The sequence below is a fragment of the Pseudophryne corroboree genome, chromosome 7, assembly GCF_028390025.1.
Source record: "Pseudophryne corroboree isolate aPseCor3 chromosome 7, aPseCor3.hap2, whole genome shotgun sequence".
NCBI lineage: Eukaryota > Metazoa > Chordata > Amphibia > Anura > Myobatrachidae > Pseudophryne > Pseudophryne corroboree.
This window is the reverse complement of record NC_086450.1, coordinates 131,145,813-131,167,177: the sequence shown is the minus strand read 5'-3', so window position 1 is coordinate 131,167,177 and position 21,365 is coordinate 131,145,813. Positions and strand designations below refer to the sequence as shown.

At 44.4% G+C, this 21,365-nt stretch overlaps 1 protein-coding gene across 1 annotated transcript in view; it reads left to right on the top strand.

Moving 5' to 3' along the window:
• The first annotated feature begins 17,215 nt into the window (after nt 1–17,215).
• The window catches only part of TANK (TRAF family member associated NFKB activator), a 164,538-nt gene continuing 160,388 nt past the window's right edge, over nt 17,216–21,365 (top strand). The window contains exon 1 of the mRNA XM_063933643.1: nt 17,216–17,392. The gene's annotated coding sequence lies outside the window, so the exon portion shown is untranslated. The remainder of the gene's footprint in view (nt 17,393–21,365) is intronic.

Genomic DNA, 21,365 nt, shown 5'->3' with positions numbered 1-21,365 from the left:
TCACCGATGCCGAAATCAATGACCCTATGGGCATATTGAGTTGGTGTTGGCCAGTATTGTCTAGCATAAGAATGCCCGCTGCGGAGGAAAATACACCTGAATCGAAAACAGTATTATCTGAAATTACAGAGAGGAAGGATTACATTGCTGCGGATTTTCCCTCAACATTACCAGAAACACTAGTGGAATATGATCACACAATGGTTAGTTCCCCAGTAGATTTAAGAAGATCAAAAAGAATCAACAAGGGAATTTTACCTATTAGATATCAATGTTAATGGTCATTGAAAAACTTGTGTACTCAGCAGGACCGAAAAAGGTATATTTAGTTTTTTTTGTTAAATTAAAAGTTTCGTTCTTTCAAGTAATTGTTAAAGTTGTTACAGTAACCGTAAAGAAATGCATGAGGACATGCATAATTCAAGTGGGGTTGTATGTAATACCCTGGTAAAATCTGAATGTAACCCTTTGCTAAGTCCCCTGTGTGGGCAATGAATTGTGATAGGATAAGGTTGTAATGTTAATAACTGTGCCTTGAGTAGATAGGGGTAAAAAGAAATTCATATAATTACATCTAGCCTCTCCTTTCAGAATATTGGCAAGTTTAATATAAATTCTTTCACAGAAAGAGGCAATTGTGAATAAGCGCCCTCGCAGAGGGAGATTGGTACTGTTGGCATGAACTTGGGTCTAATAGACTGACACACTGCTTAGCAAGGAGGGGATTGCTGGCACGAGACTATGTGTGAAACAACCAGCTCGTGCAGGGGACCTTTGGCGGGACTGATCCGGGGCTCTACAGGGGAAGTGATAAAAGGAGAGGACCGTTGGTGCGCTGTGGAGAAGGAGATCGGGACCGGAGCTGCGCGGTGAGAGCAACGCGTCTGCTAAGAGATCACTGACGGACAGCGGAAGAAACAGCAAAAGTACCCTGTTGGCGGCTCCAGTGTTCCCCAGCCGTGGAGCAGAGTCCGGGTCCGAGTGAGGTGCGGTCAGCGGTGGTGAACGAGGAGACCTGCGGGAGCTCGGAAGTGAGAGAGTTTGGCCGAGTGACGCCCACCGGGAGGTGGCTGGAGCTGGCTAAACCAACCCGACCAGAGCTGGGCTGCGGCCGGATCAGTGAGTGACATTTGTGGGGAGTGGAGGAGGAGGATCCGGTTATCCCTTATAAGGTTAGAGGTGGGCCTAAAAAGTAATTGCCACAGAGAGGCCCTATATTGAAGTGAAAATAGACCCGGGTTATCATAACAACCATTTCATTGCCACAGAACGGCCCTGCACTGAAGGGAAAATAGCCCAGTGTTATATTAGAGACAATTGCAGCTCTCCAATAAAAGGGATTTATTATCAAAAATACACCAGCTGGCATTTATCCTATCTACCAGTGAAGACTTAGTTCTTAAAGTGGTAGTCAGCACTAGAAGAGACAGTATTAATTCCAGTTAAGCCACAAGAGTTAATTAAAGGAAGCTACTGTTTCAGTTGGATTCGGAAATACACTTACCTCAGATACAGTATAGACACATTGAACCAGAGTGACACCGACAGTTTATGTTATCAATTTGGAAAATTGATTTAGATATAGAAATTTCTTCAATAAGCTATAACAATAAGATAAGAAGAGGCAATTAGTAAAACCCGCGCAGGCACACTCCAGAAATCTCAGCACAGTACAGTGTCACAGAACTAATTGCAGTCAATTAGAAGTCGTCAGGTACAATTAACTTAAGGATACAGTGCCACTAGCCAAGGATTAACTCCATCTGCGATTATACTGATTTAAGCAACATTGAGAGGCACTGAACCCGGTTATATTGCAGTTAACATCAGAAATCATAACGAATATTCTATTAGGAGTACACATACAGGAGACCAAGAGCTTTTATTTAATGTGCTTCCAATTAATTCCTCAAGGACTTCATGTGCACCAACGTTATGGCCACTAGTCACTGCGCAGTATAGATTTTAATGTGAGGTAATACGGAGTAATCCAGCTTCTGGAGTATATATATATATATATATGTGTGATAATAGCTTACAAGTGTAATTGTTGGGGATAACCTTATTTATGTTACAAATGTAGGCAGTAATAATATATATGTATATTTATTGTATATGTGATAACCCTGATATTGAGTTAAGGTTGCCACCTCAGGAAACCAAGGCGGAGACTTACTGGAATCTTCAGTTGCTGTGAAATAAAAAGAAACCATCTTTATTTGTTTGAGTGTGTAAATCTATAGATAGTATTATACGATAGTGTTTCTTTAACTAATAAATATTGGTATCAGCATTAGCTATTATTTGTTTTAAGTATTTGTTAACCACAATATCAAGGGATAAGAAGAATATATTACACACCTCTAGGGTGTATAACCCTTTTTCTGTACCAGTACTATTAGTAGAGTCTGACTCAGTGTCGGCTACCTTATGCACCTGGGGTGTTGTATATTTTTCCCCAGGAGCTTTGGATACTTGCAGGAGGTTGGGTGTTTTCCGCAACTGGCACACCCTTTCAATATAGCCTCTTTTCCCACATTTTCTACACACTTTGGGCGGGATGTATTAAAATATATCACCATCCCTCGGCACCCACTGCAGCGATGCTAATTACATGTGTTAACATATGCGATTAACATCGCAATGCGGTGACAGAGACCCCCCGCAATACCTGTGAGAAGGATTGCAGGGGGTCTCTGTTGGGTCTGTCACCTCCCAGCCCTGGGAGATGACGTTTGCTGGGAGTCCCCGGGCTCCTGTGCAGCAGCATGATCCCACGCCTCCTTCTCCCCCGCAGCACAGCCATTTGTCCTTCCGGCTGCAGGGGAGAAGGAGGCGTGGGATCATGTTGCTGCACAGGAGGAGCCTGCCAAGGAGAGAGGTAAAGGGGAGTCGGCGGGTGCGCTGTGGTCGGCGGGTGCGGCGCTCGGTGGCGGGAGTGAAAGAAGCCCATAGGCTTCTATAGGGTATCATCATCAAAAGATTGTGATACCCTTGGTGGCGAAAACCCGGCGGATGGATCATAGTACATATGAAAAACGGGGGAGTTTACAGCATTTTTCCTTTAGTACATCCCGCCCTAAGTCTTTAAACAAGCACTGACTGGCATCCATGATTCCAATGAACTGGATTAGGAGTAGTGATGAGCGGGTTCGGTTCCTCGGAAACCGAACCCCCCCGACCTTCACCCATATTACACGAGTCCGAGGCATACTCGGATTCTCCCGTATGGCCCGGTTAATCCGAGCGCGCCCGAACGTCATCATCCTGCTGTCGGATTCTCGCGAGATTCGGATTCTATATAAGGAGCCCAGCAGTGCCAGATACACAAATAATGCCCCCCCCCCCCCCCCGCAGTGTCCAATACAGTGCCCCACACAGTGCTAACCGTTGCTGGCGTCTTCTACTGCCGCCGATGCTGCTCCTCCTGAATGAGGGACGGAGGGGGAGGAGAGCGCAGCGCGCGCCTCTCCTGTGAAGTCCGGAGAGTGGCTGCGGTGAGGGTGACAGAGTCTCCGGTGGCGGCGGGCATTTAAAATATGGTGCCGGTAAGTGAGCCAATCAAAACTCGCTGTCTGGCAGCCAATCAGGTGCCGCCACAGCCGGACCACGAGCTCTGATTGGCTGACAGCCGGCACCATATTAAAAATGAAGGGAGGAGGAGTGCCAGTGACTGCTTAAGCCCATGCGCTCTGTGAGCTACTGAAAATACTACAAAGAGTTACCAGTTGGAGATCACTGGTTTAAATACTTTTGTAAAATGTCCGCAATGTCAGTAAATGACTTGGTGGCTGGCTTCTCATGTGTTATTAAACTCCTCAACAAACTGTATGTTTAGGCATATATTACACTGACATACCTCCCAACTTTTAGTATCAGAGACCCAGGACTGTCCTGCCCAAAATGGGGGCGTGGCCTCAGGGAAAAGGGGGCATGGCTTCACAGCACAGCATCTATTCTCCGGCGTTACAGGAGACCTCCGAACTGCCCTCCCCCCCACCACCACCACGAGACACTGCGGCACGTGGGTGACACATCGGGACAGTACCAAATAAAGGGACTGTCCCACGAAAATCTGCCCCCTTAAACACCCATTCTGTTTCTGCTGAAAAGTGTGGTATCATTATTTCAGCTCACTACCCCCAGGGTAGCGAGGCCAGTGTCAGACTGGGGCATGAAGGGCCCACCGGCGGTATGCTGTTGTAGGGGCCCATGCTTAAGGGTGTGGCAAGGCTCCACTGGGATGTGGACAGCCACCACAGAGGTTTATCTAACCATTACAGAGTACATGTTCTGTTCCCCTTGGCAAATATATAATAAACCATATTCTTGTGAAGTATAATGTAACATAAGTAAAATGCATAATTAAAGTGCACTAGGATAGAGTCTGGAGCCTGATCTCTAGAGGAGGAGGAGGGCCCACAGGCAGTGGGGCCCACCGGTGGTTTCCCCTGTTCCCTTGTGGGCCAGTCCGACCCTGAGCGAGGCACCCTAACCCTTTACGCAGCTAAACCTGATTACTCTGGGCGTGATATGCATGATAACAGGGATCACTTTAGAAAGGAGAATGGGCGTGATATGTCATTTGAATACTGCCAACAGAATAGATATTCATACGCCAACTATTACATGTTAGGTGCCGTGGTCCGCGGCGCCGCTCGGTCTGCTTCCGAGCGACGCTCACGGCCGCCGCACCTCCCTTCCTGCCCGCCCAGCAATTAGCAACACCAGGACGCCGTGCGCGCTGAGCCGCCGGGTCCCTGGCAACGCCAGGACGCCGTGCGCGCTGAGCCGCCGGGTCCATGGCAACGCTGGGACGCCGTGCGCGCTTAGCCGCCGGACCCTTGGCAACGGAGACGCCACAGACGACCCACGTTCCCCGTTGCTTCCTATCAATCAATAAACCTGTTAGCTCTGGTCGTGCAGCAGGGCAGCTGCACGACATTACTAATTACGCTTCGCTGCAGCTATTGGAGGGCTCCCTGTTATATTCTCCCTCACTACCTGGCACAGACGCCGGTGATAGCTTCCTGTATGCTGTTCCTGCCTTGTAACGTCTGTTCCTGGTCAGCTGTATCTGGTCGATCCTGCTCCCTGTGCTACTGAGTCCTGGAGTTCTGAAGCCGGTCCTGGGAATCCTTCCTGCTCAAGTGAACCTGTTGCAGTCATCTGGGGGTACTCGTTTGTTGGGGTTCTCTCCCAGTTTCGTGAGTAGCGGCTTCTGCCGCGTGTTGCGGCCTAGGCCGCTTAGTCCTTTTGGTACTTTTTTGTATTGGTGGTTTTTGCGGAGGTTTCCGCTTTTCATTGTCCTCCCCGGAACTCGGCGGTGCCGTGTGGGGGAGTGGACAGTGATATCTTTTGTTGTTCTTTTCCTTTGGCGGCGTGCCGCACATATATTTAGTTTTAGGGTAGTTAGTAGCCCCTAGCTTCTGTTTGCTTTAGTTAGAGGTCCCTATGTTATTATCATGTCTCGGTTCACGCTTTGTCTCACTCTAAGACCTGGGGGCATCGGAGTTGGGCAGACCTAATCCGCCCTTCAAACGCGGCTGCCGTGGGCCCAAGAAACCATAGTCACTCAGGCGTGAACTGACCACACGGGTAAAACAACAGAGGTAGGGTGCTAGGGGCTATTCCCGTTCCCTCCCTATTTCAGCGTCACGTCCTGGGGCTCTGGACTCACTTCGCAACATCTTTCTAGTTCTGAGCATCAGGAACGTAACATTACAAACACAAAATAAGATCTGTTGTAACCTTTCACTGGAATATATATACACCAATGGTAACTATATACACCATAATTTCCCCATGTATTGCCTCATATCTGCCCCATTTATTTGTCCTCAGCTGTTTTACATAACTGTTTTACATAAAGGACAGAAGCTAGAAGACAACAAGGGGAGGCAGTGGCGCACGCTGGGGGGGTTTCCGAGTACCTGGAACCCCCCTCCAGGATGATCCATCACAGTGCACCGACGATGATTATTTATTGATTTATGAGAGTAGCCGCGAGCATGGGCTGTGAACTGTGCTGCTGCGGCAGCAGCTCCTCACAGCCCTTTACATTTCCGAGCAGTGCAGGGGACCAGGCAGGAAGCTCCCATGAGCCTTTGCTTGTGACTCATCACTGCAATGCACTATTCCTCGGCAGGCACTACGTCCTCCTCGGCTCCAGTCTACAGCTGCGTGTGCCTCCCATTAATACAGGTCGTCAGGTCAGATGTGTGTGAGCTGCAGTCCCTGGGGAAGGAGAGAAAGGGGGGAGTGTTCGTGCAATGTATTATGCAGTCTAAGTGTTTTTTTGTGTGGCGGTAGGAGACAGTTTGCAATCCCAGTGTGTGTGTGTGTGTGTGTGTGTGTGTGTGTGTGTGTGTGTGTGTGTGTGTGTGTGTGTGTGTTGGGCAGTCTACAGTCCCAGTGTGCATGTGTTTGTAACCTGCAGTCATAGTGTGGTGGGGTAGTCTGCAGTCCCAGTGTGTGTGCTTAATTTGTAGTCCCAGTGTGTGTGTATATGTATATGTATATGTGTAGCTGACCCCATGATGAAGGTGTGACAACCGAAACGGGCCGTTGGGATGGCTGTTCTGCTTGAATACTGCTGAAAGCCTCATGATGAGTACTAAAAACTTTTTTCAAAAGGCCTGATAATGCTACTGATTCATTAAATGTTTTTCATATTTTTTCATATGGTGGTGTGCTGGTCTCCTTTTGTCTAAACCCTTTCAGGGTAAGCATTGGGAACTATGGTATCAATAACAATTGACACGGCACCCTTCTAACATCCTTTAAGTGTGTGCGCTTCACCTCTGGACTTTATATATATATATATATATTCATAAATGACAGAGGTGGCACTCCTGGACTCGTTGCTTAGTGAATAAAATGTGCTTTGAATTCAACGTTTTGGGGCACTTCCCATCGTCATCAGGTTTTTGTGTGTCCTGATGGGGGAAAGTGCACCGCAATGTTGAATTAAGAGCACATTGTCTACACTAAACAACGAGTCCAGGAGTGTCACCTCTGTCATTTATGCCTATGGATGGAGTCTGCCAGCCCCTAGGAGTGAACACTGGCAAGTTAAGGTTGGTATTAACAAGGGAGTGCCGGATAATACACACACGGAAACCCCCCCTCCCAAATCCTGCGTTTGCCCCTGGGAGGTCAGCATTTTCATAGCAGCCCCTTAGTCAAGCTCCCACTCACATGTCCTGCTAATTCATTTCCCAATCGACTCAATAAGTAATGTGCAAGCTACAGTTTGCCAAACATGGTTCTAACAACAAGCCATGGAACAGGTCACAGCCACTTTGCACACCACATACCACTCCACTGGTCACACTTCTCACATTCTTAGTCACACCCACGCACAGGGCCAGATTAAGCCTTGGGGAGGCCGGGGGCGCATAAAACAAGGGGGCCTGGGGGTAAAGGGAGTGTATACTTCCCAGCATGATCCATTCCAGTAGGGACAAAATGCTCTCTACCTGGACTTCCCTCATAATATATGGTTGGTGTCACCTGTATTGAACTATTGAATTGACAAGAAAGGAATTTCAACAAAGGTGATTGCAATCATAAATTAAGAGGGAAGTCCAGGTAGAGAGCATTTTGTCCCTCCTGGGATGGGTAATTTTGGGAGGTATGGATTGTGTATATTAAATGTAAACCAGTTGTGTATATAAGATTTAAACTAATAGTTTAATAATGGCTGGGTACTGTATATAGCTCCACCTACTGAGAGACAACTATTTTATAAAGTTTTCTTGTAGTGGAACAAAGACAACTTAAACAACCTTAAAATACACAGAGCAAAATATAATCTATAGTGTATCTTGTCACATGCAAGAATAGCAGCAGCCTCTCTCTACTACTTACATACTGGGACAGAACTCAGTGGCGCACGCAGGTTTTTTTTTTGTTTTTTTTGCTGCGTGAGTATTATTAATGGCTGTTTAGCGTCCTCTGCAGCCTGCTGTCTTCCTGGTGGCACTTGTAAGTGCTTAATAAAAGTTTACTTTATTTTAATTACAGTACATATATATCCATGTGCATACATATATACACATGTATATACATACATATAAACACACACATATGATATATATAAATGTGTATATATACGTGTACTGTATGTATGTATGTATGTATGTATATATATATATATATGTATGCATGTTTAATATGCTATGTGTATATGTGTATATGTATGTATATGTGTATATATATATATATATATATATATATAGGTGTATATACGTGTCAAAGTCAGAAAAATATCTCTATGCACACTGCCATATTTGCACCGCACTCTGGTCCGCGCTGCGCATTCGTACGCTCTCCCGTGAAGGCGCATACCCGCAATAGCGTGCACCCGCAGGCGCACGGTATGCGTATTTACGGTAGAGTTTATGTAATCGTAGCGTGCGACTCAATCGTTACATATTTTCACAATTAATGTAGTTTGTAGATCATGGTCCCTTTGATAGATTCTGAAAGTTTGGTTAATATAGAATGTCCCTGAACGGAGGAATCCCTCTTTGTATTGTGCGAAGGGTCTAACAGGAGTCATACAGTGGTGTTTGGTACCCATCGGAAGAGTATTTAAATAGCAATATTCCGGTGTTGGTTTGGAGCGGATTAATCGCTCGTGCGAATAGTTATGGACATAAGAAGTTATGTCCATTTATTATTATTTGTTCTTACTTAGTCATGCACCTGAACAGTTGGAGACAGGTATCAGTGGGTCTCAAATGGCTCTTTGACCTCAGAGATCCCCCAAACAATAGTTTGCATGTTGGGAGGGCCTCATATCTTTACATGCATAAGGTAAGCACCGGAATAGTAATTGAAGATCAATTGTACTCCAAATCAGTATCTTTCCCGCAGACGGAGTACAATAGCCTTTAATTACACTGAGCTTTGAGACTCAATGAGGAGGGCCAACACCTGTGTTTACGAATGGATTATGGTTTGTATCCAGGAGAATGAGGGCTGAGATGTCATTGTCTCAACTGAAAGTGGACATCATGAATATAGAACAAAACCCAGACAGGATTCTGTTTTGTATTCGTCAAACAATAGCTCTCCAGAAGACAGGAATGTGTTGGTCATCACCCATTGTGTTGCATAACCAAGGCCACTGATACAAGATAGCCCACCTGTATGAATCAACCTATGACCTTTGTTATAATGCGAAGCCGAATTCCTGCGTCCAATGGACAATGAGATTGTAGGGACCATTGGATTGCATTGTGTGAGTAGCATAAAAGACGGGCCTGTGGCATCCAGCTGGGACTTCTCATCAAACGGTTCTCATTGCTGATAATCGGGAAGCTGGATGTCCAGAAGCGCTTGCGATCGTTACCCTTGTGCGTAAGTTTCTCTCCGTAATCATATTGTCTTACTGTGAGCCATTTCTCTCATCTCTCTCCCTATCTCTCTCTCTCTCTCTCTCCGTCTCTCTCCGTCTCTCTCTCTCTCTCTCTCTCTCTCTCCGTCTCTCTCTCTCTCCCTTCTCTTTTCTCCCATATCTCCCCTTGACTAGTATTGTATTGTATTGTATTAGATTGGTATTGTATTGTATTCTTGTATAGTTATTTGGTTAGGAAGTCTCTGTTATATTGTAGTGTATCATTTGTACTGTGATTCCTTTCTGCAAGTATATTAGTTATAATACATATAATAGGCTTTGGACCCTAAACAAGTATCTGTGTATTTTCTCATAGTGTTAAGTGTTCACAGAGCGTCGGTGACGCTCAAGCAGCTTTGTAGTTAATCAGGTTACACCAGGTTGCACTTACACCCTGTCTCAACACTAAGGTATACTGTGTATTTCATTGTTAAAAATATAGATATAAAGGTATAGCGTTGTGAGCGTCTGCGCCGCTGGTGATCTCCTCGTGGTCTCGAGCGTCTGCTACGCCATAGCGAATCATTACGTTAGTCAACAGCCAATAGCGTGCCTGCCTGTGATCTCTGGGCCGTGAGCGAACGTGACGCTTGAGCGTCTCGCCTACGGCTAAGCGATCGATACGCAACTAGCGTACCCTTACGGTACTTCTTAAGTAAACAGCGTACAGTGTTCTTAGACCTCATAAAGGGTTGTTTATACGATAAAGGAATTCAGCTTTATCATACGGTATATATGTGTGTAGATATGTGTGTGTGTATATATATATATATATATATATATACACAGACACACTAGTTTTACGGACCCAGCATATACTGGGTCACCTCAGTCCCCGCCCCTGTGCTTGGCTCCACCCAGTTCTAGAAACCCCACCATGCAAATCCTGCGTTTGCCACTGGAACTCAGTACTCTCTGTGTGTGTATCTCTCTCTAGACCCGAATGCTCTCATTAGATAACAAGTTACACAGGACCCAGATGTCCAGATGCAATGTAGGAGAAGCTGGGATCCCTGGTCACCTACAGCTCTCTCCCCCTCCTATCTCTCCCCTGTTCGGGAAGCTCCATTGGAAGTTCATGAAACCTAATACTCCTGTTTCTCTGTCTGCACTGCATACTGTTCTGCTCGCATTCTGGCTGCCTGGTTCTGCTGCTGCACAAGAGGGAGAGCTAGTGATGTCAGTGTGCTCTTGCCAGCTGGCCACCTGACAGGGGAGCCAGAGATACAGTATCCCCTGCATCCCCTCTTAATCTGGCTATGCCCCCGCGGCACTAGTCACTCATTCTGCCACATCCTACAATAGGCTCTTCATAAATTTCAGCTCCAGGCCCATGTAGACCTTTATCTGGCACTGGTTCTTTTGCTTGGGGGAGTGGAGGCTATAGGTGCAATAATAGTTTTATATGGAGTTCTTCTAGTGACCATCAAAATGGTTGTGTTTTTTACTTTGCCCTGGCTAACCCAACAATATCAGATTTCTCATACAAAGGGCAATATGCAATAGCCTGCCTGATGCAGATTGTTTGTGAATTTCTTCGAGTCTGCCAGTTGGTTTTGCCTTGTATATGATTGTCGCTTTAAAAATACAGGCAGACTCACAGAAATTCCCGAACAGCCTGCATATTGCATGCTATTATATATTGCCCAATATATCATAAATCTATTTTATTTCTTCCCACTATTTCTTAGTGACTGTGACTGGTAAATGCCATAAACTGTGATGTTGCAGAGAGCTTGCAGAGGAAAATCTGTCACAGGCTGCAGTAAATGGGTAAAATGCTAGAGGAACAGGTGTGTTTTGCCTTTGAAAAATCATTCAGGCATATGAATATGGCACAGCAGCTGGTAAATGTAAAGGCTGAAATGACGCCAAGCTATGTTTTTTTTTAACTTTAGTTATGCAAAATAACAAATTCATTGATCAAAATGATCTTGTGCTTTTATATTTTGATTATCTCTGACACTTATTGTACTCTATTATACACAACTCATCTTTCTAATGTTTAAAAAAAAGAAAAAACATGACATCGCCCAAACAAATGAAAAATTTAAGTTGTATAAAAAGCAGTCACAGTCGCAGACATTCATAATAGGTTAAAAAAAAGAAAAGACTTCCACACCTTAGCATGTAATTTCTAAGATAAAGTTATTTTTAGTCACATGTAAAGCGGCAGTGAGCCTAGATGGCCGCTGCAGCCAAATTTAGGGCCTAGTTCAGAGCTGATCGTAGATGTGCAAAAAAACGCTCAAAATCTATGACATGTGGGGGGACACCCAGCACAGGGTTAGTGCGCCCCGCATGCCAGGCCCTACCATCAGTAGCAGTTCTTGCCACGGGCAAGCAGGCTTTTTGCCCGGGGCACTGCTGTCGCCAGGGTGCCACCGCCGCTGTGGCAAAAGCCGCTACTGATCCCCACTCACCTCTCCCCGGCTGCAGCAGGCGCCATGGGCTGTGTGGGCGCCCGCTGCAGCTGGCTCCAGTGACAGACACTAGAGGTCATAATTGACCTCTAGTATTTGTACGGCGCTGCTATGGGAGAGACGTCATGGCGTCTCTCCCATAGAGAGGAGCCAGCGGCCCAGAGACGGAGGGCAGCGCAGCAGCTGTCCGGAACCAGGAGCCAGCCTGGTAAGTATTGTGTAGTTGTTGGGGTTTTTTTATTGTGTGTGTGTGTAAGCGGCGCTACTGGGGCACAGCTACAGGGGCACAACTACTGGGGCACAGCTACAGGGGGCAGAACTACTGGGGACACTACTATTGCGGGCACAACTACAGGGGCACAACTACTGGGGCACAGCTACAAGGGGCACAACTACTGGGGGCAAAGCTACTGGGGGCAAATCTAAGGGGACACAACTACTGGGGGCACAGCTACTGGCGGCACAGCTACAGGGGGCACAACTACTGGGGGCACAACTACTGGGGGCACAGCTACTGGGGGCACAGCTACAGGGGGCACAACTACTGGGGGCACATCTACAGGGGGCACAACTACTGGGGTCATAACTACAGGGACACAGCTACAGGGGGCACAACTACAGGGGGTCCAGCTACAGGTGGCACAGCTATAGGGGGGCACAAGTACATGGGGATAACTGTGGCCACCTATTTTTGCTCTATTTTACCGGGAAGGAGGGGGGTGCAACAGGAATCTTTCGCCCTGGGCGCCACAAGGTCTAGAACCGGCCCTGCCTACCATCCTCCCGCCCCACAGACATGCAAAATTTGCACCTGCCGAGTAGCTCCCTGCCTTCGCAGCCTAGCTGCCATGTTTTGGGCCGCAGTGGCTGTGTGTGACATCACGCAGCTGCCGCGGCTCGCCCCGCAATTGGTCCGGACATGTCTGCGTTGTCCAGACCGCGCCCTGAAAATGCCGCCGTAACACCGTCCACACGCCCCGTGACCACCTCTGCCTGTCAATCAGGCAGAGGTGATCGCACCAGTGAGATGCCTTCACATCACACGTGTGCGCATGTGCAGTGTAGCTGCTGTGTGTACGCACACAGCATATGGCTCTAGCCTGCGATCGCAGCCGCTGCAGCGACCAGGTCTGATTTAGGCCCTTAGTACCAAATGCAAAAGCAGCAATCTGCACTGCTTCATGCGAGCAGATGTAGCACTGACTGTTTTACCATCCACAGTTGCAACTACCATCATTAGTATTAGCACGTACTCAGTGGCGAATTTCCCATTAGCAGCAGAATTCAAACGAGTATGGGAGAGCCTTGAAGATGATCCCAGTCACGGGAGGCCCATCCTCATTATCACACAAGAAACCATTGCCAAAATCCATGAAATGAGATTGGAAGATCGAAGAATAACAGAGTGTTACATTGCCAAACATCTGTGTATCTCCCAGGAGCTTGTTCATGCTGTTATTTACAAAAGTCTCAACTCGATGGGTCACAAAACTTCATACTGTTGATCACAAGTGTCTCACCATGTTTGCCTGTTTGATGCAGATCCTGAGAGGTTTCTTCAGCAAATTCTAACCATGGATGAGACTTGGGTGCATCCCCCTCATTTACCTATTTTGGCGCCCCCTGACTACTATGTCTTCCTCAAACTGAGGAAAGAGCTCAGTGGTCGATACTTTGCCATGGTCCAAAGCTGTTGATCAGTTTTTGAGGGTACAGGATGCTGACTTCTTCAAGACAGGGATATGTATGTTTCACGATTGCTGGTCTAACTGTATACATCTACAAGGGGATTATGTTGAAAAATTATGCAGTTAAATTGCCTACAAATAAATCCTTGTACCTTAGGCCACAAACGTTCAATCACCCCTCGTATAGATGATTTCCCCTCTCTTTCATATATAATGGATTGTCTAATCACTATTATGGGTATCAAGAATGCTTTACTAAGATTCACTAAGATGGCGCATTTCATTCCCCTTGAAAAGATATCATTGTCTCTGATTATGGTACCCAAGGTATATCTCCATTCTGGAGAGCTTTCTGTAAAATATTACATGTCCAATTGAAGATATCCTCTGCTTATCACTCTCGGATTAGCAAACTGAGGGAGTTATTCAGGTTTGTTAGCGAACCCCAACAGTTAGCCATTGGACAAAACCATGTTGCACTTCAGGTGGGGCAGATGTAACATGTGCAGAGAGTGTTATATTTTGGTGGGTTATATTGTTTCTGTGCAGGGTAAATACTGGCTGCCTAATTTTTCCACTGCAATTTAGATTTTAGTTTGGACACACCCTACCCAAATATAAATCTCTCTCTGCACATGTTACATCTGCCCCACCTGCAGTGCAGCATGGTTTTGCCAAATTGCTAACTGTTTTGGTTTGCTAACAAACCTAAATAACCACCTGAGAGGATAAATCAGTGTTTGGAGCAATAGCACTTGTCTATATTAACTTTCAGCAAGACAACTGGACGGTATATCATCCATTAGCACAGTTAGCTTTAATGATAGCCAGTTGAAGTCAGCCTTCATCCAAATTACCTGTTGTATTTTCTTCTGTAAGCCAGCTAATACATGTGCTAAAATTGTAGATAATTTATTGGCCTGGCACATCACAGATAATTGAATTGCCATGTAAGGGGGGTAATGTATGAAGCAGTGAAAAGAGTGGAGAAGTGTGCCAGTGGAGAATTTGCCCAGTTAGCAACCAATCAGCTTTGAAATAACATTTATAAAGTGCATTCTATAAAATAGTAGCTGATTGGTTGCCATGGGAAACTTCTCCACTGGCTCACTTCTCCACTCTTTTCACTGTTTCATAAATCTTCACCTAAGTCTCTTACCTTGTAGGAGATTTATCAATGCCTGGATAGAGATAAAATGGAAAGAGATAAAGTGGAGAGAGATAAAGTACCAACAAATTAACTCCTATCATTTTTCAAACACAGTCTGTAACATGGCAGTTAGAAACTGATTGGGTGGTATTTTATCGTTCTCCGAAGTTTGATAAATTTCCCCATTTATACCTACTTAGGTGGCACATAGTTTAAAGACATAGGTGTTGGAACAGGGGGCAAGGGGGTAGCTCACATTCCCCCCAACATTTGAGGTTCGACAGGCAATGCACTGGGTCGCAGAGTGCAGAGCGGACACCATCTAGGGTTAGCACAGGCAGTGTCAAGATCAAGATAATCCACTTTCTGGCTGCTCCACCTCCTCTCTCCCCACAGCCCTTCTCCACCCACCTCCAGCATCCTCCTCCCCCTAAACCTAGCTTCAGCCCCTACAGTGTGTGGATAGTTACTGTGGGCTGGCACCTTCTCTGGGACCAGCCATGCACCCTTCTCACCTCCCACTTCATGTGTTTCTCCCCACTCCCCTTAAGCCCCCCTTCATCCTTTCTCTCTCCTCTTTGGACCCAAACACTCCCGCCATCCCCCTTGCGACACTGATATTGTAGATAAAGATGTCTATATAAATATAGATTGATATATATCTCTCTCATCAGGTAGGTGTTGTGGCAAGTAACTCCAGCTGCCTCTAAGGGGGTGGCATTCAGCGATTTACGGGCAACAAAATGAAATTATATCTTGCCCCCAAACCTAAAACATTGTGGCACCCCTGTTTAAAGGTATTGTGTTATTAGGAGGAGATGTATCAAACTTTGTATAAAATATACTGTAGTTGGAAAGGTTATCCAAAGCAACCTATCAGCTTATAGCTATCATTTATCTAGTACATTTCATGAAATGATAGCTGGAAGCTGATTGGTTGTTGTGGTTGGTTGCCAATCAGAATTGAAGTAACGTTTATAATTTGCATACTACAAAATTATACAGAGCAGTTGATTGGTTGCCATGGGCAACTCCTCCATTGGCTCACTTCTCCACTAGTTTTCACTGCTTAGTACAGAGGTTCTCAAACTCGGTCCTCGGGGGCACACGCAGTGCATGTTTTGCAGGTCTCCTCACAGAATCACAAGTGAAATAATTAGCTCCACCTGTGGACCTTTTAAAATGTGTCAGTGAGTAATTAATACACCTGTGAACCTGCTGGGTTACCTGCAAAACATGCACTGTGTGTGCCCCCGAGGACCGAGTTTGAGAACCTCTGGCTTAGTACATCTCCCCCAGAGGGGTCTATTTACTAAGCCTTGGATGGAGATAAAGTGCACGAGGATAAATTACCAATCAGCAACTACCTGGCATGTCACAGGCTGGGTTTGAAAAATGACAGTTAGGAGCTGGTTGGCTGCTACTTTATCTCTGTGCACTTTATCTCCATCCCAGGCTTAGTAAATAGACCCCAGAGTCTCTTATCCTATTGTACAGGCCACTGTAGGCACTATTAATACCCAAAGATTGGGACCACATGAGCTGTGACAGCAGTGGTAGTAGGGGGCCTTGGTCAGATAGGGGCCTATGGCACAGTGGTAGGGTTGGTGCAAGATTCTGGTGTCATTTTGTAATATGTGGGCCTTTTAATATGTAGCTGTGACTGGGATTTATTGGGAGTCGAACAGGTTTCTAAGTTCTTGGCCACATTGACAGGTATTGCCTAGTTTTGGAGCAGTAGTAGATCTGGATGAGCCTTATAACTCAGCTGTTGGGTGTAGGCATCTGTCCCTCTACCTAACAGCTTATTTCTGATGACTGATTGATCAAAACTGGGGCCTTGCTGATCTTAACATTGAGGGTGCTGTTGTGTTTACCAGTTTGGATTCTTCTAAAGAGATCATACTATGTCAGAGATCCTGGTAAGTGTCTCTGAGCACTCTTTTAGATCTGGGCCAGTGTTTTAGGTCGCTCCAATTAGGCTGATTTCCAGGTTCTGTTCCCGAGCAGGCATATTGGGCCACACAGATTAGGAACAGCAGATTTGAAATGTTAGGAGCTACATAAAAAGTGGATTAAATAAGTGTCATTAGTACCCCTGCAACCATTGCATTTTAACATTTTAATACTGCTTTATACTGTAAGTTCTAGATTGTTGCATGGCCTATTTCTCATATGCTAAAGAATACTAAAAATACAATCGTTTATGGGGTTATTCAGGTTTGTTAGCAAACCAAAAAAGCACACTAATGAGCAAAACTATGTTGCACTGCAGGTGGGGCAGATGTAACGTGCAGAGAGATTTAGATTTGGGTGGGTTATATTGTTTCTTGGTAGAATAATATATCCAAGGGAAAGTTTGCTTTTACACAAAGTTACCCAACTTTCCCAGTGCATATATGTGAATGAGATTTAAAACATTTTAAAACATTAGGTATTCTTAGAAAAATAAGTGTATCTGTCTAAGAATAGCCCGCTCTTACATTGTATTTTTGGTTAGAAGATACTGAAAGCAATTGGTTGATATGTACAACAAATAAGGAAGCTGTGCTATGGGGATTCCCCCTGGAAGTTCCCAGACATTAGTAGCAATCACCATCTGCACAGGCCAGTTTGCTTGCTGAAACCTGAGAATTCAGACTTGTTGAATCAATTCCACCGTCCTTCTCATTTTGTATATGTCTAATTTGTGCCGAAAGGAGCCTTGTAAAAGAGAACACAAAAGGTAATTGTCATTTTTTTTCACTTTTATATATTAGTTGTACTGTAATTGTTTATAAAAGGGGCATTTATAATATCAAAGGTGCAGTTTTGCTTCAGAACATGCTTGCAATAATTGGTTAAACTCATTATGTAGCAGTAACAGATAATTTATTGCTATCAATATTACAGTTAATTTGCATAAACAACATTTAATTATTTTAATTTTTTTCATCAAAATGTTTCTTGTGTTTAGTATGATCTCAGCATTATACGCATTTTATAGTATTACATTTTAAAAATATGAATCGATGCTTTTTAAAATATTTTTATAATTATCAACTTTTAATTTTGTTATTACAATGTGATGTTTATTTGCATATTAGATCTTTAGGACCATGTGGAAACTTTACTTTTGCACTAAAAAATATATTTTATATTATTTTCAATTGTAATTCTGGTTGTGATCATGTACAGCAGCTGCAATAAAAATGTTGAGCTGTCTACCCTTTTTTTTTGTTAATAAAGTTTTGCATTAATAAGAAAATAATTTGACAAATGATTTCCAAATTTAGATCTCCATACATGCAGCACAACACTATAACATGTATTGCAGCTATGGATATAGACATTACAAAGCATTGTAGTCTAATGTTCATATTTGAAGTAAATCAGTAGAAAAAGTTATTATTTTTTAATAATATACGGCCATGTGATTTTTATTTTTTTGGCATTTTTTTCATAAACAGTAACAATGTAATGTGCTTTACTGCTTACGCTATTACCTTTCCAAATAAATATTAGCGCTCGACTGTTATTTGTAATATGTAATTAGTGAAATCCTGCTTGTAACTAAAAGTATTTTGCTCTAGAGATTTCACTTGCATGTGAAAACAGGATATGTCCTGCAATGCTTATGGCGGAGGAAACATGATAAGGTATATGATCATAGCTTAAACTGTGGGTAAAATTGCAACATTAAACAGGCGATAAAGTTTTGGTTTGCTTGGCTTTGTTTGAGCTATACAATTCTTCCAAAACGTGCAAATTATTTTTCATTCCAAATTGTATTTCATGAAGCATTTTATTTTATTTGCAAAATGAATGCTTCAGTGTGTAGTAAGGCCCCATTTTAACCTATATGGTCTAATTACAGTGAGAATGAGATGATAATACGAAAAATGACATCCCGGTGGTGATAGGGGTGTCAGAAGTAGACACCGGGCTTGGCACTGCTTTGATGATAAAATGCAAACCACGCAGGCTCATAGCGTCATGGAGAATTAGGGGGACATGCATGAGTGGAGAGAGATAAGGCATCAACCAAACAGCTCCTGTTAGAAGCTGATTGGCTGGTACTTTGTCTCTTATACTTTATCTCTCTCCTAGGTTTAATACATTACCATTGGCACCAAGAGCCTTTACTGTGGAAATTGTTACGTCCAGGGACAGACTAAGACCTACAGTAAACCACCCATTTGTAATGTAAAAAAATAAAATGAATGTAACAATATTTTCTCAAAAACATACATTTTAGATTAGGCCATATGTTAATGCTATGTTTCAGGTATGACAAATATAAACTTTCTCTTTTTCCACACAGGGCCGTAACTAGGGTATGGGCGAGCAGCGCTGCCGCCCAGAGCAAAGGGCCTTTGGGGCGCCACCATCACTGCTCCATGACACAGGGTGCCTGGAACAACACCAGGCAGCCTAGAAAGCCTGGTGTGTCAGCTTCATCTTACTCCAGGTTGCCCGCCACAGAGCCGCCCAGAGCGACCTTAGGAGCTAAGCTTCTCCCCCTAGTGTTGGTGGCCCTGTCCCCTTATTATGACATCATGATGTCACACATTTGGGAAGTGGGGCCAACACAGAACATCCTATGTACTATCATGACCCTGCCCCCCCCCCCATAACAGTGTTATGGAATAGACTTTTGTTTGTACTGTATATTCTCTTATAATATGCAAACAATACAGTATAATACTACTCTAAATATTAAACATGTATGGGTACTGAATTCTGATATCATCAATTTATAATCAGTGAGTTCTGATGTCATCACTTCAGTGTTCATTAGGAAAACTTCAGTATGATAAAGAATAATGCAGCACTTACTGTAAATAAATATAAATATTAGAAGTCACCTTAGATGTCTGTGATCTATTTAAACATACTTGGCCGCTAGCCTTGCGCTCTTATGCAATGACAGCACTTCTTTAATTTTCATATAATTTACAATAGGGAGTTCACTATATCATATATCATTCTAATGAACAATGCCAAGATATTCAATGTGTCACTTAACTTCATTGGCGGGATGTAATGCAGACCAAGATCACCAGAGGTGCGGGTTGCCGGCCGATCTCAGACATTTTTTTAAAAGGGACAATCACAAAGCAAAACCATAGAATCTGGGGTTGGTGGCTAGGGCTAAGACACTGGGGGTGGCTGCTAGGGGGGCTAAGACTCGGGGGGAGGGGTGGCAGCTAGTGCTAACCCCCCCTCTAGTGCCTAATCCTAACTCCTCTGGGCCTTAACCCTAACAGTCACCCCAATACTTACCTTCAGTTGGTGTAACGGCACCGGGTTTCCGAGTGGTGTCGGGATTCTGGCATCGGTCACATGACCACTGACTTTCCGACTGCCAGGATGCTAACCACATCCCAGATAGATAGATGATATATATATAGATAGATAGATAGATAGATAGTAAAGGGGTGGGGGGATAGGCTGCACACACAAAAAAGGAAAATGCACTAAGAACACTGGTAATCAAAACAATTATAATAAACTCTACAATTTAACATGGATTGAAAATGAGGTTCTTAGCTTGATTTTGGCCAAAAATGTGGGCCAACCTACCATGTTACCGTAACTTCATCAGTTGGGTCCCTAACATCCCTAATACTGACATACTGTATATACATTTGTCCAGGTCTTACTTATCACAGTGTTAATATGTAGACAGCAAATGCAAGAACCCCTATTAATTAAAAACACCTAAAGGCAGGTGGGTGGGGTGCTAGTCCAGGTAGAAGGATCTCCAACTTCAAGTGTACATACACACACAACAGTGACGTGCTGAGAGGTGAGGCAGATTGTGACTGTTACGAATGTAACTGAGGTTCTTTGCAGGAGATGAGGTTGTAGATAGTCTTCTGGGCAGTGACCCGTGTACACCCAGGGTTGAGACTAGTAGAACTCCCCAGCGGGTCTTCTTGGCTATAACAGCCACTTTTCCATAATGCGAAACGTGCTTACCGGTACTGGGATCCCACCAGGTCTTACGCCACTGGCGGTAGTACAAGCTCAACCCTGAGTGACCTGGATCAATGCCGGTAAAAAGACATCAAAGACAAGACCAAGAATATAAGAAGACAAGAACAAGACAAGGGAATAATGAATTAATAACTAAGAATAGTAATAGTGTATAGGTACTAATGAGATACCTGACTGTTGAGATACAGAAAGAGTGGTGCACCAATGATAATAGCAATGAGGAAGTAGTCTGGAGAGATGGCAATAACTGACTAACAGACAGGGTAATCTGATTAAAGAGACAGATAAGGATTATATATCAACTGGTACATAAATGACAAGGAATGCTCTATACCAGCAGTAGTAACTACTTCCAATGACCGAAGTAAATGACAGGGAATGCAGAACAGATACACAGATAACACAGAATGCTCCAGGCCAGTGGAGGTTACTCCTGTCAACTGCAATAAATGACTGACAGTAGGAGCAATACTACTGCTAGGAGATGAATACAGCATAACAGGAGTGCTAGGTACTCAGGTGGTGATTGCTGTTTAGTATCCAATGAACAATAGAATGTACTCCTACAGACAGCACATAAAACAGGGGCACAAATGATAAAGTGGTTACAGGAACAAACAACAGGGTTTCTGCAGTGCTGCAGCTGTGGAAGAATGGAAGACAGTATTCCAACAGAACTAGGACCTGACACAGAGGGACAAGGGCTCCCGCTGCAA